We start from the raw sequence: 11,336 nt of genomic DNA on the forward strand, positions 1-11,336 counted from the left end.
TTTTAAGAACAATTCAAGCTTATAACAACAAAATGATAGTAATGCAAATTCTTCAGAGAGCATCTGGGTCTGGGCTCTATTTCCTGAGAAATTATGTAACTGTTGTATAATACGTCAGTATGCCAAGGCAGAGAAGTCAGAGGAGAGTGCTGGAAAATGGAGAAGGTGCTGATTTAAGCCTTATCAGCTTCTAAGGATTGTTTGGCCTGCTGTTCTGGTTCCTTCCTCAGGAAGTCAAGATTTGCATGGCTGCTTCTGGATGAGTCATCAGTTTGGGTTCACTAAGCTCTTCTGTGGCTTGGTAGGGAAGGATCCTATGTCAGGAAATCTGGGATATTTACTGACACTCATGTATGTCTGTAGCTAGTAAGCACAGTTGATTTGAATCTACAGAAAATGAGGTTGAGGTCAGAGGTTTGATCTCTGTGTGGGCCAGTTGGCTTTTTTTGGCATAGTGATCACAGATTGTATCTCACCCTGACTAGCCAAGTGTCTTGCACATATGAACTACTCGTGAGAGAACGGACAAGTTTCTATGTATGTACTAACCTCAAAAAAAATTCCTTCTCCTAGAAAAACAACTCAAGCATATTGTCATCACTTATTGGCACCAACTTCATTTATTAGATGAATTTGATTGTTAGAAAATTCAATGGATTTTTGATATGGATTTCTGGTTTGCAATGAAATAAATATTCTTCAGATAATGTTGTTAATGATACTCCTTTAAATTAAATAAAATTAGAGTATTAAAATGCCAAAATATTAGCCTTCAAAATTATAAGTGACCATTAGAAATAGTTTAGACACCACTTGCAGAATTCTAATGCTGGTGAAGTTCCACTACTGAAACATACCAAAGAAAATATATTTATCTCAGGTGAGCTTATGTAGTGTATACATGTTGTACAAATAAGGCTTGTATTTTGCTTTAGGAAACCACCTCTTCCTCACTCTTAATCCACATCTTTACGTAGGACAACTTCACTTTTGAGACCTAGAAGTAACCTCAGAATTCCTGCCTTGGTAATGAAATTTAACTGGTGACATTTTTGGTAACTATTGTACAAGGGAGATTTTCCTCTGCCTTGATGAATTAGGTAGCAAGAAGAAAGTTGGGCACTGTTAGGGTCATTAGAAGGAAAGGACCTACCTGAAAATAAGACTAACCTGGAGAAAAACAAGGGCAAGGGATGCAGATGGGGTTGGGTGGTGGTGGTAGACACAAAACCAAAAACAAATCAACAAAAAACAGAGTCTTAATGACATTTTTGATACAACCATGTGTGAAGGTAAACTTTGGTACTTCAGAGATTTATAAAGTCAATAAATCCCACTGCCTTTCTGGGGCTTTGAATCAGTATTATTATATTTTATAACTTGCAAATGTAAAATTCCTAACTAATAGAAAAAAGACCTTTATTTACTCGAACACATTTTTGAACATCTAATTTGAGCTTCTGACTTATCACTCAGCTATATTTTAATAGAATCTGATAGAATATTTTTCTATTATATATAATATGAAATGTAAATTATCATATCATCTATGATGTAACATGTAAAATGAAGTGCCTTTTCAGAAAAAAAAATGACAAAATTTGCATTCATTTAAGGAGCACAGAAATGAACATCTGCAAGCAATAATAACATGCAGATTAATGTTTCTTCCTATTCCCGCAGCAATAGTCATGTCACATTATAGTTTTAAAGATCTAAAATCCTAACAAAGGCAAAAGGTGTTTTAAAATTGAAATGCAGAATTGCCAAAAATATTTAAATAATGCAGCTGGAGTGCTGGATCTTTTTTAAAAGTATCTTATCTTGCAATATTTCATCTCATGTCAGCCAAGCTTGATGAAGCACCAAAGTTCAATTCACTCAAGCACATGGGATGTTACATGTGTTGTAAACATATTACATATCATAACTAGTACTTTCATATTCTATTGATTTTCACTGTGTGTCATGACTAGATAGGTTATTTCATATAGATAGAGTTCATACTATAGAAAATGACATTTTTATTTTAAAAATAGATCATTTAATGCCCTTTGCCTATTGGTGTTTTACAATCATACCATATCAACATTATCTGTACATTATAATGAATCAAAAATGTTGAAGACATCAGAATGAAACATCAAAATCAATTTGAACTGGAACAGGAAATAGTAGTATTTTAGTGAGGCATTAACAACCAAAAAACTGTTAGGAAAGAGAGAGCTTCAATTCTAGTCTCTCCTTTTTAAACTGGATTTCTAAAATGCGTCAGATTTATTATGAAAACTACAGAAAAAAACCTTAAGAGATGAAATGCAGTACAAACGGGTGAATGGCTAGAATAAAAGTCAGAATTGAGTACACCTTTGATATCAACTTTTACATTGTTATTCTTTCTTCAACCTCTCCTATATGTGAGAACTCTTAATAGAGAATAAAGTGCTATCTGTTTTTTCTCTTTCTTCCATCTTTTATATTACGGCATTCTATCACATTCCACTTCAAACTTTCCTTGTCAACTTGAATAGCTACTAATGCAGAAGGTTCTTTTATGTGGCTGCTGGTAGGAAGAGCAGGGTCATAATTCAGACGTTATGCTTTCCTTTGGGTCAGTGCACAACTTTCTTGCCTATCTAACAAACAAATGACAACTCTACATCAGAAGGATCAAGATCAAACCCATACACCCTAAATGAATAGATTTCCTTTTTCTCTTACAAAAGAGGAAATACCACTTCCCCACCCCTTCCTCTGAAAATGCATGACCTGCTTCTGATGTCCTGGAATTTAGAAAGTTGGAAGGTGGAACAGATAGCTCATCTATCAGGCCATGATATTCTATGTACCTAAATTAACAGGCTTCTTGACCTCACTGATTACCCTTAAGAGAAGATTTAAATCTATTTCCTCAGGGTTCTAATGAGGTGAGTTTTGTCTAGAATAAGTCCCAAAGTCCCACATGACAAAAGGAACTTCTTCATACACAATAAAGAGAAAAAACAAAACAAAATCTTAAACAGAACAAACTTTTGTCCAATTACTAAGGCAGAAATTGTGTGAATGTACGTGTGTGTGTGTGTGTGTTAGTCTCGGCTCCTTTTTATTTTTTGATGGATAGATGATGCTTACCTAGGACAAATACTCATGCTGGTATTTCAAAAATATCTCAATAACTACATAGATTGCCAACTACTTGGTTCATTTTGTTTAAATGGGGTTATCATTAGTTTAAACAAGAACTCCAGTTTTCATGTTGGGTTTTGCTTTTCCCTACATAAACTGTGTTTCATGATCAGATGAGTATGACCGTAAGAATGTCAGACCATTACTTCATGTTAAAAAGTCTTCTCACTCCTTCAAACAAAGTCATTTCAATCACAATAATAAAAACTAAACTACTTTAAAAGCAAGTTGATAAACAAAAGGCAAATGTCTCTAACATACCGTTTGAAAAATTTAAACCAATTCCAAACTAGACAAATCTGAAGTTGACTCCTCGTTTCCCCATCTCTGGGATGTGGGGATGTGTGAGGTTCTTCATTTCTAAAAAGGAGAAAATAAAACGATGTGTATTCAAGAAAGTAGAGTTGGTAAAATCCACGGCATGAATTAAATACATACAGAAAATGTTACTTTTATTTCCAACCTAATTTGCAAATATTTTCAAGTTTTCTGCAGGCCAGATATAAAGCCTGGCAGTGTGTGATGGACAGGTGAGAAGTTGAAAGCTCTTATGACACAGTAGTAACTTTGCTTCACCTTTCTTTTCCAAGTGAAGAGAGAAATTTGTTCTTTACCCTCTCCTCCTCCAACTTTGTCCCTGCTTTGACCTTATTTATTCCAAACTCAGCTCTATGAAGTTATTTTCCAAATCAAGATTACATTTTTCTCCAACTCTTTAAACCAACTTCATGAATATCATATCAAATCTTGTAATCTGAAATACAGAAATATGAACTCCCCATTTTCTCTGCCCAGAATAGTTCATTTTGACATCTATGTTTCTGTTAATGGACATACTTTTCACACTATTCTCCCTATCAGACAGTTATAAAAAGTGAGAGGAATGTGATGCAGTATTTTTTTTAATTTTAGATGTAGGGGATATGTGTGCAGGTTTTTTACATGGGCATATTGCATCACCACTGGGGTGACTAAGTATTTAAGAACAAGTTTTATGGAGTGAGGCTACCCAGGTCTAACCCATTTTTGTCATTGGAATAACAGAGTATCTCAAAACTTAACTTCATATTGCTATTGAATGGATTAAACTATCTGTGTACAGTTCTTCAGGGAATGCCTGTTACATAGTAATCACTGTAGAAAGTAGTATGTATTGCACCAAATGTGTTTATCTGTCATTTTATAAGTACAAACTAAATATTTGCACAGTGATGAAATTAGACTCTCCAATACTCTGCATCTCTGTCTGTTCAACATAGAAAAATTGTCTTAAAATATCTAATAATCTTCCCAACTAGATAGAAGCTTTTCTTCTTTTATTCCTACAATATTTAATATTTCTTTTCTGAAATGTACTTTCTGCTTCATAGTCATACTATGTGCATGTTATTCTTCTTCCAAAATTAACTGGTCAGCTCTTAGGATCAAGAAAGTGTTTCTTACGCATTTTTGAATCCTCAAAACAAAAGCTTATTCATTGCAAGGACTGAATTGTAAAACTACTTTGAATTGAATTCTAAATTCTAAATATTACTCTACAAAAATTGTTAGCGTTGTATAAAGCACTAATCACATTTCTAGGTTTTATTGAAGCGGTTCTTCTAGTTTCAACTTTTCTGTTTCCCTGTAGGTTACTAATGAAAAGAACACTGTGGTCTAATCACATCACTAAGTTTCGTTAACAATGTGTAGGTTTAGTGTCATAATTCCTTTAGTTTTTCTATATAATTTATATAAAGAAAAATCATTTGGGGTTTTACTACGCGATTTTGCAGGAATACAACTTATCTGAGAATGTGTAGTAAATTGACACAACGAATTGTTGAGGTAGGGTTCTAGGGCCTTCATGTGGAGGAGTTGATGAATTACTTAACTGATCAATTTACAGCGTTTTTCCCTTCAGAATAAGACTACTTGATGACAACTGGTGACTTATATTTATTAATTAAGAAATTTAAGTGCATATTTAAGGGAGAGATCCTATGATGGCTGATGTTCTTTGCCTTGGTGTGATCTTTACAACGTTCCATTTTTTTAATAGTACAAGATTGTTAGGTCAGAGAATTTAGGAATATTGCAACATATACTTTACATTCGATATGACATTAAGAAGAATGGGAAAATGACCAACGAGGAAAATACAGAAGAGAAAAACCACAATTTGACAGAGAGAAAACTTTTCTGGGGTTTGAACATAGGACATAAGTACTAACAACTTTCACCAACACCCAAGCTTTCATTTAGGTTTGTAGATCATCGGAAACAGTAGAAGAGAAATTGGAAAAATAGCTATTTATTTTGTATTCTACTCAGCTTTCTTCTTAGTCTTTTATCCTATGTTGGAATCATGTGGTGTTTTCTGCCTGTGGCTACTATCAAGTTACTCATTTATTATTTCACTGATTCCTTTTCCCAATATATTTTAAGCACCCACATCAGTCATACATAACAAAAGGTACTAGGGGTGGAATGATTAATGAGACAAGGTTCCTGCTTTCATAGACTCAGAGACAGGATTAATTTTAATTAATTAATGAAAGACAGGATTAATTTTAATACTCTGAAATAGTCTCCCTCCTATTTCCAAAGTAATTATACTTTCAATTCATATAGAAACTTGAAAACTGATGACGAGTGCTTATCAAGTGAGCTTCATAGTTCTATAGGTGTTGTTTTGATCCTTAATTCCAGATTTCACAAATATTGCCCACAGAGTCTTTGATTCTAAAGAATATCTTATGTTATATTATTTTCCATTGATAGTGTTTAAACCCCGTGGCTTTGAAAACCCATAACATTGGTTTTAGTATATTTAAATCTTTTAAAAACTCAGTTTAATAATGAGAACTGACTACTGTATTTTTCTTATTTGAGTATTAAGTGTCTCAGGATTTACCTGTGGGAATGAGGTCTTGGTGCTTACATTGTGGAGTTTTAAAAGTAGCATATTTTGTCCCATCTTCTTGGAGGTGCTCCTTCTTTGACAAGAGACAGCTGTTTGGGTAGAAGAACTTACTATTCTTGAAGTGGCTCCTCATAGTCTCCCGGTTATTTCAGCAAAATTTCTCATACACTATAAAAACATAGCTTTCTTGAATAAGAAAGGAAAAAATGTTTTGAAATAGGTTTCCTAAAAGCACCATGGTAGGGTATCTTGATGCTATAATTGGCACTTAGTAGCCACACATCTGGCCATACACATCTTTTGTACTTATGATTCCATTGGTATCTTTGCTTAAGTAATAACATCCCTGAATTCAAAAGATGAAATAGAGAAATGATGGAAGCAGAAAAATAAAAAATATAGTGGTGGAGCCACTTAAAGGAAAACTGAAACATTAATGGAAATAGAATAATAAAAAATATATATAGTGGCATGAGTCACTCGAAGGGAAGCTGGAAAAGCACTACTCCTTATTTAGTACTTTGTCAAAACAGCCTGTTGAAAAAAACAAAAACATAATTTCAAAATATTCATGTCAGGTAGAACAACTGCGTAGTGTAGCCTAAGGGCATAGATTTTAGAATGGAACAGAATTGGTTAAAATTCCTGCCTCAGTCCTGAAACTGCTTATACCGGACAGTACTTAAAGACCTTCAGTTTCCTCATCTGTAAAGCTGGAAAATACAATAGTACTTATTTGTTATAAGCATGAACGAAGAATATGTATGTAATATACTTATCATAGCACAAGATGCACTTGATCAAAAAATGTAATCCCCACCTTCCAATAAAGGAAAAAATATATAAACTATAAATGATATTTTTGTAAATATAATACTTTTTAAATTGATATCAATAAAATTATTATTTTGGAAAAACAATAGCCTTAAACATTCCAGTAAATAATTAAATGAGGGAAAATAGACTTTCTTAATCATTTCTAACTCTGTTCAAGATTGGACTTATGAGCAGTGACATGGTATTCACTCTATTTTTTTCCCCACTGGAATAAGCACACCTTTACATGTATCCTTGTGACCAGGAATTATGTCTTTTGGCTTGACACCTGTGAGCAATATTTTTCCAACTGTGTCAATATACTCAAACAACACAAAGAAATATGAAATTCCTTCAGTTATTAGGCTATATTCGTGTTCCCTAGATTCTATTTTTAACTAACATGAATCACTGGTGCATACAGCAGGAACATGCAGGTTAAGTACAGTTGTCTCTATAAAAAGCTCATCTGAAGGACTGAACATATTGTGGTTAATTGTGAGCCTCCCTGCACTTTGCTATTGGGTGTGAATTTCAGTGAAACTTCATATCCAGTGAGTCCTGCCTGGGGAAATCAGTTCAGACATTGAAACTCTGCCCTCAGCTAGATGGGGCCATCTTTACAGATATAATCTATCAAGGCTCTCCCATTGGTAACCCCTATTTGATAAAGTTGAAGAGATATGTCCTTAGATTATCCAGCATAGGGAGTAAATGGAGAAAACAGTAAGAGATATTTGTTACATTGAAAAAAAGTACATATATGTGACTCATATCCTGTAGTCTTCATAGGAAATCTTTACAAATGGCTTCTATTTATATACATATATGCATGTATAATATATGTGCATGCAGTGCATATATATTTACATTTGTCATATTAAAATAATTTCTGCAATTGCAGTATTTATTTTTGGGTTGGAGAACTATTATTGGAATCTTTAGGACAGTAAAGGTTTATACAGCAATTAGTATACGCCAGAAATGGAATGTAAAAAGCACGTTACACATATAAATTCATTGAGTTCTTTCTTTGAGCTTATCAAATGGGTACTATCAGTTTTGTCATTTTAAAATAAAGAGTCACCAGAGAAGTTCAGTAGCTCTTCCAGAGTCATGGATCTGGTGTCGCTCCTGCTCCATATTTTCAATCATTGTATCACTTCATGCTATCTTCTCATAAAGTTTCTTGGTTATAAAGTTGAAAACCAAAAAAAAAAAAAAAAAAAAAAACCAAGAATACATCCCTTTTAACTTATTAGGACAGTATGTTGTATCCAGGAAGTTCCTTCTGAATCAATATTGGGTTTTTTTTGCAGATCAGATAGGTGTAATTTTGAGATAATTTGAAAAAGTGAATAATTATAACTTTCCTGATTAAATACAGTTTGCAGATCTGTGATCAAAGTTTTAATGCCCCCTCCACTTAAAATAGTTACAGAAAGAATTGTATTGAATTTTAAGGCAGTGAAGTATCTGTTGACATACTACCTTTTATTCAGCACATAGCGATTCAGTTCATTTTTCATTTATTCATGAAAGAATTTATTAAACGGTCCGGGATTAGATAACCAAGAAGTTTTATAAAAAGTATGCTGGCAACTAATGGAAAATATGTCTGCAATCCTTCAGGGATGTAATGAGAAACTGAAGTATTTCTGTGGACATAACAGCACCTACCCATTCTATTATAATAACAGAGGGGATCATGAACACAGTTTTTTGCCTTAGGGTGCGGTTTTGGAAGTAAGGAGAGAAAACAAATTGGAAGAAGAGCAGATGCAAGTGCTTTCAGAGGACATAATAAAGGGAAAATGGTTCACAATAGGACAAGGCAGATTTGGGGGAATTTTAGTGTCAATAAAATGTCAATGGTTAACCTTCTTGCTAAGTCTGTCTGCCAGGACATGGATCTCAATAAAAGTGTTTTTTTTTTTTCTGGAGGCGGAGTCTTGCTCTGTCGCCCAGGCTGGAGTGCAGTGGCCGGATCTCAGCTCACTGCAAGCTCCGCCTCCCGGGTTCCCGCCATTCTCCTGCCTCAGCTCCTGAGTAGCTGGGACTACAGACGCCCGCCACCGCCCCCGGCTAGTTTTTTGTATTTTTAGTAGAGACGGGGTTTCACCGTGTTAGCCAGGATGGTCTCAATCTCCTGACCTTGTGATCCGCCCGTCTCGGCCTCCCAAAGTGCTGGGATTACAGGCTTGAGCCACCGCGGCCGGCCAATAAATGTCTTATGTTATAATTTTAAGTTTGAAAAAGGTGAGAGTTGTAACTAGCAATGGTCCACAATACTAAAATGACATGTTTCTACTATTTTCATTCTTTTGTTACCTTTAAAATTTTCTTGCAATTATCTAAAAATCATACACATTATTTAAAATTTTTCCATTACAAATACTTACTAGTATCTTCTCGAGATTTTAGGCACTCTGGTTTCTTGTTCTGTATGCCAGTCTAAGACTTCCTATACTAGAATCAATGTTTGGTTTTACTTTATTCCTCAGATGGGAATTTTTCTTTATAGTTGGTTTGAGGTATATACATATACATGTACATACACATATACATATGATAAGGTCTGGCTCTATTGCTCAGGCTGGGTAGTGCAGTGGCATGATCTCAGCTCACTGGAACCTCCACCTCCTGGGCTCACATCATCCTCCCACCTCAGCCTCCCAAGTAGCTGGAACTACAGGCATGCACCATCATGTCTGGCTAATTTTTTATTTTTATTTTTGCAGAGACAGGCTTTTGCCATATTGCCCAGTCTGGTCTCGAACTTGTGAACTTAAGTGATCCGCCCACCTTAATCTCCCAAATTGCTGGGTTTACAGGCATGAGCCACTGTGTCTGGCCTTGAGGTATTCATTTTTATGTAAAATTTGGATTTCCCTTTAGAAAGACAAAGCATCATAACAACTGGAAAGCTGTTCTTGGGTCCTGTGAAAAGTGTATCCAACTTCTAGATCTACTCCATGGATCTGGTGTCACTCCTGCTCCATATTTTGAATCATTGTATCACTTCATACCATGTTCTCATGAAGTTTCTTGGTTATAAATACACTCGTGTTTAAAATACTGCTCTTCTAAGCTTGTTTTATATTGTTCAAGGAATTGTTCTTTATAACAAATATATATTTAGTTCACTTCATTTTACTGTCTTATGCACATATTTTATTAGAATTAGCTTGTCATTTTAAATCTTTATGATCTCCAACAAATTCATGCCATGGAGTACAATCTCTGTAGCAGCTGCGTATCACATCGTCTTACATTGACATATCATTGCAATGAAAGGTAAACTTTCACGAATGTATGCCAATTTAATGGTACAATGAATGTTTTATAGACTTTTAAGTACTTTATATTGTTTGTCATATGAAAATTATATAAATGAAGAAAACAGTCTTGAGCACTTAGCTTAAAATTTTGTTATATATAATTATATGTGTGTGTGTATGTATGTATGTGTGTGTGTGTGTGTGTGTATATATATATATGTATATATTCTTTCAAAGCTTAGAGAATAACTTATTCTCCAAAGGTAGAACTTTGTTGTGAGGGAAAACTATGTTTAAAATGCAGCATGATTATTAAATAGTTTTATTTCTATTATAAGCAGATAGTAAACAGTGATTCAATATAATGAAAAAATACTTTGCAATTATAAAAAGGTGAATACAATAGAAATTTGATTCTATGTTTAATTCCAGAAGCTGTGAGGCATGATAAGTTGGATCATGTCTGGCAGAGAACCACAGAATGCTGATCAGCTTAGAAACTTAACAGTGATGGAAGGTGAAATGAATTTGACTTAGAACAGAGAGTATTCAGAGCAATAGTGTCAGGATAAGCAAATTCAAATCAAGTAGGTTTTATCAAATCTTACCTATCATTTATTAATTCATTTATTTAATAATAATAATATTATTGAACATCTATTAGATCTCAGGCATTGCAGTAGGAGACAAAGTGCTGAGACAAACACATTATCTGCCCTCACAGAACTTATAACCTAGAGTACTACAATTTCTGATTCATAATAATTCTGTATTTCCTAAGTACCTATAAATCCACTTGTAGAGACCATCAGGAGAATAAAAATATTCATTGGATAATTTAATTCAAGCCAGAAAAGTGGAAGGCCAAGATTTATGAGTAGAAACACAATGTGCCAATGCATATTCTGTCAAGCTCTATACATAATTCTAAGTCAGAGCCATACCCAGTACCAGCAAGCTGAGGGTAATTTCCATGGATTCTCTGTGTTAGGAGCTCTGGACCTTATTTTAAAACAACAGCAATAATTTGAGGAGAAATCCAATAGAGAAGAAAGGAGTAATTACATCATCTGATGTTTAAAAAATGAAAACAACAAAACAAAATTCTGAAGCTTCTAGACAAACAACTAGTTCATAACTATCCCTTC

General features: G+C 34.2%; 1 pseudogene across 1 annotated transcript in view; it reads right to left on the reverse strand.

The window, feature by feature from the left end:
- The window catches only part of LOC108527092 (phosphoserine aminotransferase pseudogene), a 34,003-nt pseudogene extending 30,485 nt beyond the window's left edge, over positions 1-3,518 (reverse strand). The window contains exon 1 of the transcript XR_001884690.1: positions 3,448-3,518. The product of XR_001884690.1 is annotated as a phosphoserine aminotransferase pseudogene (transcript). The remainder of the gene's footprint in view (positions 1-3,447) is intronic.
- Positions 3,519-11,336: the final 7,818 nt, after the last annotated feature.

This window comes from Rhinopithecus bieti, unplaced genomic scaffold (assembly GCF_001698545.2).
Source record: "Rhinopithecus bieti isolate Rb0 unplaced genomic scaffold, ASM169854v2 scaffold_3316, whole genome shotgun sequence".
In the NCBI taxonomy this organism is placed as follows: Eukaryota; Metazoa; Chordata; class Mammalia; order Primates; family Cercopithecidae; genus Rhinopithecus; species Rhinopithecus bieti.